The 7429-nt window shown below is 40.3% G+C and overlaps 1 protein-coding gene across 3 annotated transcripts in view; it reads right to left on the bottom strand.

The window, feature by feature from the left end:
- The window catches only part of TP63 (tumor protein p63), a 222325-nt gene that overhangs the window by 109663 nt on the left and 105233 nt on the right, over positions 1 to 7429 (bottom strand). The gene's annotated exons all lie outside the window — the stretch shown is intronic.

Here is a 7429-nt window from a genome sequence, read left to right as displayed (position 1 = left end):
TATATATATAAAACATTTAACTTCCTAACCAATCTTCTGGAAGTCATTAGCTTATGATAAGTTCTAAATAGATTTAAATACCTTTTATCCTTTTATTTATTCATATTTATTCATATCTGTAGTTCTGGACATGGCTACTGGATCCTTCTATAAATTCTTATTTCCATAAATACTAGATTTTTTAGTGTTTCACTAACTTTCATTCTCCTCTGTCATAGCCTCCAAATGGCTGCTACCACAGGAAGAGGTCTGCAATCAGTTGCCAGCTTGGAAAGGTGGAAAGAGCTCTGGAGTCACCAGCAGAAATCTGGGGTTTAGGTGTCACCTCTGTGCTTTTAAGTGAGTCCCTTTTTTTGAATGGATAGATCGTGAACAAATATTCATTCAAGCTAATTGCACAACACATCACCCTTCCTTCTAGTTTCATACTGAGATATATTTCAATACAATACCAACTTTTAAATAATTTCCTCTACCTAAAACAATAGAAAGGCAGTCCATTTTGCGTTTAAGAATCATGCATGGAAGGGTATTATCCCAAGAGTCATGGACTTTGGGCTAAGCTCTGGCTCTGAGAGTAAATTGATATTACATAAAACAGGACATTTCCCTGTCCATTTTGTAGTTTTCCAATCCGTTCATTGGACTTAGTTTTGTTATATATTTGGCTTCCTATATTATTATGATTCTAGTCTCCTTGAAGTTTGTGTTTGTCTATTTAACCATAATATAAAGTTTACTCTATTGATGAAGACCAACAATGTCCCTATCAACTTTATATTTCATACCTTTTCCTTGTGGCATTTCCTTCCTAAAAAGCCTGTTAAGTAGTTGATTTTATAGACCAGTTGATTTCTATGATGTTTTCAGCCCTAGAGATTTTAGGCTTTACTTTTAGTTCCTCTATTTTTCTCTCCTCAGCAAGAATACTGGGTTGGGGGGGGCAGTGGGGGATGCCTCATTCTCCCTGGAGGCTGTACTTTGAGGCAACTCAGCTTTCTTTCTTACATAAATTCTCTCCACCCTTTCCAGGAAAAAAAGAAAATCCCTAGGCAAAATAAAAAGGAGGTGCATTCACTTTGGAATCCTGGATGAACTCCAGGGAAAAATCACACTTTGCCTATTTTGATTCAAACTCTCAGAGAATTCCAATGTCCTTTTAGGGTTTCAAGTCACTGGTCTGCACTCACCATTACTTACAGGATATGTGTTCAGTTGGTAAACCCACTATAGCTTCAGGAAACAGGATGGACAAGTCACTGGTTTATTACTTTGGGAAAACATGGATGATCCCATCTGTGAATCTCCTGCTGCAGTATATGCATCATCTTTTCTTAGGGTCTGAGGTGGATGGACTGAACCATTCCTGGAGCCCTATTTTCCACTCATCCTCTCTGCTACACTACTCACACTTACGCTATGTCCACATCCTAAGTATGAAAAAATGATGTATGTAAATGTGATTTATATATACTTTTTAAGTTCCACTTTATGTACCCCGTGACTTGCTGTGTGACCTTGAGCCCTCTCTGTTTCTCAGTCACATAGAAGTGCAGCAAAGGGTTGGCCAAGTCCTGTGGGATTTCCAAAGTCCTTTCTTGGCCTGACATTCTCAGATTCTCCATAGGCTTCTAAGGGACACTAACTATTCTCTTACTGTGCAACTGTTTATACAATGTCTGCTTGGGCAGAAAATAGCTCTTTATTACAAAATGAAACAAGGAAAGCCACTTTAAAAAAAGAAGTTAGAATGACCAAGAGGAAAAACAAAAACGACGGAAGCCCTAGCTGAACCCCGGATCACTATCCCTGCCGCCTCCAGCAGAGGGGTGGAGGTAACTTAGGTATGACAAACCCTAGTGTTTCTCCAAAGTGGCAAAGCAGCATGTACTGGCTGCTCTCCTAGGCACCAATGCCACCAAGCTGCTACAATCTTCACTCTATGACACTGGCCATGGGAGAAAAAGCACCTGTCTCTGGAAACCATTTCCATTCATTCTAAGAATAGGGCGTAGGAGGCATTGATCCAAAAATAACAGTATTTATAAAAATAAAAATAATACCGGCGCCTGGGGGGCTCTTGAGGATTGGACTCTTGATTTCGGCTCAGGTCATGATCTCAGGGTTGTGAGACTGAGCCCTGCGTGGGGCTCTGTGCTAGGCATGGAGCCTGCTTACGATTCTCTCTCTCCCTCTCCCTCTGTCCCCCATAAAAAATTAAGTAAATAAAAATAAAATAAAAATAACAAAGACGAAAACATGGTTCCTAGAATCATTTTTGTCCCAAGGACCCTGAGTACAGAAGAAAGTGAAGCATTCACAGTACTGGAAGGCAGAGCCTAGGCAATAAGGTTTGGAGGTGAACCCTGGGGATTGTTGACTAAAATGGAAAACCAAATCCAACTTTTTTTTAAATTTTATTTATTTATTTGACCGAGAGATAGCACAAGCAGGCGGAGCGGCAGGCAGAGGGAGAAGGAGAAGCAGGCTCCCCGCCGAGCAGGGAGCCCGATGCGGGGCTCGATCCCAGGACCCTGGGATCATGACCTGAGCCGAAGGCAGACGCTTAACCGACTGAGCCACCCAGGCACCCCAAACCAAATCCAACTTTAAGAGTATCTGAACATGTTGTGGTAAGAACCCCATGATAAATTTTGGCTTTAAAATAATCTATATTTCTATCTAGGGTAGTGCTAATTGAGTACTTTTATTGACACAGTCTTATTAATAAGCTAAGAAGGATGCAGTAGTTTGGAGCTATGCTGTAAGAGCATTGGGTATTAGCATGCCTTTGCAGCCTAAGAGCATGTAGATCTTGTACTTTATAATTTTGCAGCTCTGTGCAACCCAGTTCCTCTATTCTCTTCCAACAGGCAAACTCAAATGTGTCCTTCAACACCCCTATAACATGTTTCCTCTGTTTGATTCAACACTTGAGTGTCTGCTGCATACCCAGCATTGTGTTGGCATCTGTGGATCACTTGTCTTCTCTAAGCAGCCAGTTACTTTCAGCTCTGAATTACCCAATCCTGGCAATAACTACATGATTATAGATCTCATCTCATTACTTTTGAGTTCTGTTTCCATGAATCTCACACTAAAATACAAGCTTGAGGGCAAGGGTGATACCCAGTTTAGTTCTGTACTTCCTGCAGCTTGGAGAGTGTGCATAAAGGCACTCAATTCTGTTTGTCAGATGACTACTCTGGTTTGATCCCTGAGCTACCTCTGTGCAGCAGGCATGGCCTTATTATCTCCAATTCTCAGATAAGGAAACCAGGTTCCAGAGGGGTTCAATGTTATATTCAAGTTCACACATCCACTGTGCTTAAGGCTAGACGTGCTCTGTGCCACACAGGTTGCCCAGTCAGAGAAGACACTGCTCTTTCATGCCTATGCCCCAACAAGGGGAAGGGATTTGGTCTCCGAGCAAATCAATTTATTTGCATGCTCTGCAGGAGAAAGGGAAGGTCCTGTTGCCACAAATGACTCCCAAAGATACCTTCCTACTTAGCAGCTCTTTTCCCTTAATGTTGATCTCCTGAGCTTCCTACTGTCACAGACACAATAAACTGACTTAGTTGCAGCTTCCCAAGCCTGATTCACAACTCGATTAAGAAGTGGTGCAACCAAGCAGGTGTGCCTCTGTGACCCAGGTGGTTAAGCCAGATCTTCTGGCCTCCGGAGTCCACTGGTTTGATTTTGTAAGAAAACATTACCTGCATCGATCATTACCTGGACAACTCTGTAACAGTGGTTACAGAAAGATTAAAAAAAAGATTCAGGAGGAGTGCTGCATCTAAAAAATATAGGCAATTTCCAGCAACGACAGGAATTTACTTTAGGATTAAAATATATGTAGCTTAAAAGTAAAAAGAAACTAAGTATTGATAGCTTCTGAATAACAATGCAGAAACCATTTCTTCAGATGGAAACCAGTACAGTTCAAATTATTGTGTTCAAATCACAGAAAGAAACATGTGGCAATGTCAGGGTCCATTATAAATAATCTGAACACACACACACACACAACACACACACACACACACACCATGGAGCAGTCCCAACAAAATAAAAATAAAGGTGAGGAATTATTTGTAACTCAGGTGCCAAATAAATGAAAAAGTTATATTACTCCCATCTTAATGAACTCCTCATGCTCTCTTCTTTTAAGTATTCCTTTTTATTCACTGGATTTTGTAATTCAGATCGATTACCTTCAGGGTAAGAGGGTTAAACTACAGTGTTGAAAGGCTAAGTCCATGACAGTATAAATGGTGTGTCCTGAACCTGTAAGAATATGACCAAACCAGGACTCTGATGCTTCCTTCTGAGCATCTTTTTAAAAGATATATTCAGCATCTTCTCTCCCAACTAATTCCTGAAATGGTCCATATTCTTTCAATTTTTATTTAGCAGTCATAGTGAATTCTTAGTCATGGTCAATAGCTAGAGGACTGTGTAGGTAGACTAAAACTCATGCATGATCCTCAAACATCAGACCACCTCCATTTAAGTCTCCACTGTTTTTTTTTTTTTTTTTAAAGATTTTATTTATTTTTTTGACAGAGAGAGACATAGCGAGAGCAGGAACACAAGCAGGGGGAGTGGGAGAGGGAGAAGCAGGCTTCCCGCAGAGCAGGGAGCCCGATGCGGGGCTCGATCCCAGGACCCTGGGATCATGACCTGAGCCGAAGGCAGACGCTTAACGACTGAGCCACCCAGGCGCCCCTTAAGTCTCCACTGTTACTCTAGAAGGAAACAAGTCAAAAATGCTTATTGGGTCACATCACTGGGAAAATTGTCAAGTTTGAGTTTTACCTCCTTTCCTAACTGGGCAATCTAAACAGAAAAATAAAAGTCAAGGCTAATTTAAATAGTTAAACATTAGTTGATTTAATTGTATCCTAAGATCAAGTTATAGATCCATGTTAATGCTAGAAGGGATATTAGAGACCATTGGTAGAGACTATTTTATTTCTTCTCACACATACTTGCACATATACACATTTCATTTCTAACATTAACTGAATACTTCATTGTGCATGGTCTTACAATAAGACCCAAAAAAGAACAAGACTCAGTATCTGTCCTCAGACTTCCTGATAGAATGGAAGACACATCTCTGAAAAAAACAAAACAACAAAAACAATAAAGTTTATAAAGTCAGGATGAAATGTATATAAAATAGATGCTAAATAAAATAAATGCCAAGTGTTAAGTTACAAGTAACAGTTCTATGGAAACAAGGGAGAAGGAATGATTAATTCCCAGTGAGGAGATAAGGAGTTTGGTCTTGTTGTTGGGCAGGAATTAAAGGAAGACAAAGAGAAAACATTCCTAAATTAAAACAACAGCATGGGACAAAAGACAGACACAGAATTCTGTATTCAGAATAATGAAATGAAGTTAGGCGAGCATGGGGGAACTTGGGAGATGGAAGGTGGAGTGGGAAACATATGCTGGAACAAGACTGGTGGGCTTGAATTATTTCTGTCTTTCTCATACATAAGCCGTTATGATGTATGATTTGTGAGTTAACCTCCCTGAAGATAAAGATATTGGCAAGATCACCTCTTATTTCCTATGGCTCTATTTTTCTAACTCCTTGGATTAAAAATTGGAAAACTTCATATGAATTGAAAGGATATCAAAAGGATTCTAGAATTAGAGCGAACTGTCTTCTGCCATTGCTATCACCAAAGATTAACATCAACTACTCTTCTCTTTCTCATCCTCTCCAGAGAAGTGTGCCTGCCAAGTCCACCCAACTGTCACAACAACGTTTGCCCTCTGACCTTTGGCAAACAATGCACAGAATGCCTTTTTAAAGGGCTAGATGCTACACACTTGTTTCTTTAAAGATGGACCTGCAAGGCTAATTAGAGAGTTCAGTGTTCTGCCCATCTGGGGCTAACATTTACATTTAGGACTGTAAAGCAAAACTAGTGCTCCTAATAGATCCCCAGCTTGGGAGGACTCTAACCCAGCAGGGGCTAGCGTAGGTTCTCAGGCTAATTTAGGGATTCAAACACCAGGACCCATTTTTTTCGTCATACTCTTCTAGAAGCCTATGAGTCTCAGTAGTTAGCAATCAATTAGGCATTTGCTCATAAATTCTTTTCCCATTATTTCCTGGGACTATACGTGGACACACCCATAATGAGAACCACTTTCTCTTGTGCCTCAGCACGAACAGCAGGCAAAGGAGAAAGAGCTCTGCCATTTTCTCTGGGAGGGAAATGTGGTATTCCAAAGATAAGGATGAAAAAGAATGCCTGGCTTACAGTGATGATGTTATAAGCAGTAATTCTAAGCACGGGTAAAAATAGAACTAAAAAATCTGACATGATTAAGAGACTCTAGAACTCATATAACCAATCCTTTCTCATTTTAGAGGCTGACAATATAAAACCCCCAAATGGAACATACGTGTTCCGATGCTTGGCAACAGTTTTGTGAACATGAAATGGCTCTCCTCAGTCTCAGTTTGGCATTCTTATTTGAAAGAATTACATTACCCACTGCATTTAACTAAGAGAAATACATGTTTACCTATGTTGCCATGGCTTACACCCTAGAGGTACTAGAATTGCATCTTATGTACCCATTCAGCTGCCTCAAGTTCTGCTTTGAAATCAGTTAAGTTTGGGTCACTAGGACAGTTTTTTTCTAATAAATACATTAAGCTATTAGTAAATATTAACCTCTGTTTCCCTCTGATAAAATATTTTTCAGATTTAAGTTTGGGCCTTCTAAAAGGTAAAAGAAATACGTGAATTAAATGAGAAAGGAGAAGTTACAGAGCAGTAGAAACTGAGGACAAGACGTGTCAGACACGCAGAGAGGCGGAAGAGGTGGCCGAGGATATGGATATGTCACCTCACAAAAGCATAGAAACAAAGTACACACTCAAGCAGGTAGACAAAACTAAATGGAGACGAGAGAAAAAAAAAATGACATTAGGATCTAGGTAACTGTGCAGAAGGTAATCTCTATTCTGCCCTGAAAGGACAGAATGTAAAATCTAGCAAGAAGAGCAGCATCCTCTGGGTTTTGGGATGAAAAGAAAGAAAGAAGGAAGGAAGGAAGAAAGAAAGAAAAGAAAGGAAGGAAGAAAGAGAGAAAGAGAGAGAAAGAAAGAAAAAGAAAGAGAGAGAAAGAAAGAAAGAGAGAAAGAAAGAAAGAGAAAGAAAGAAAGAAAGAGAGAGAAAGAAAGAGAGAGAAAGAAAGGGCGCCTGGGTGGCTCAGTTGGTTAAGCGACTGCCTTCGGCTCAGGTCATGATCCTGGAGTCCCTGGATCGAGTCCCGCATCGGGCTCCCTGCTCGGCAGGGAGCCTGCTTCTGCCTCTGACCCTCCCCCATCTCATGTGCTCTCTCTCTCTCATTCTCTCTGTCTCAAATAAATAAATAAAATCTTAAAAAAAAA

The sequence above is a fragment of the Leptonychotes weddellii genome, chromosome 1 (assembly GCF_054177405.1).
Source record: "Leptonychotes weddellii isolate Sample4059 chromosome 1, ASM5417740v2, whole genome shotgun sequence".
In the NCBI taxonomy this organism is placed as follows: Eukaryota; Metazoa; Chordata; class Mammalia; order Carnivora; family Phocidae; genus Leptonychotes; species Leptonychotes weddellii.
Note: the sequence above shows the minus strand (reverse complement) of the source record. Positions and strands in the feature narration are given on the sequence as shown.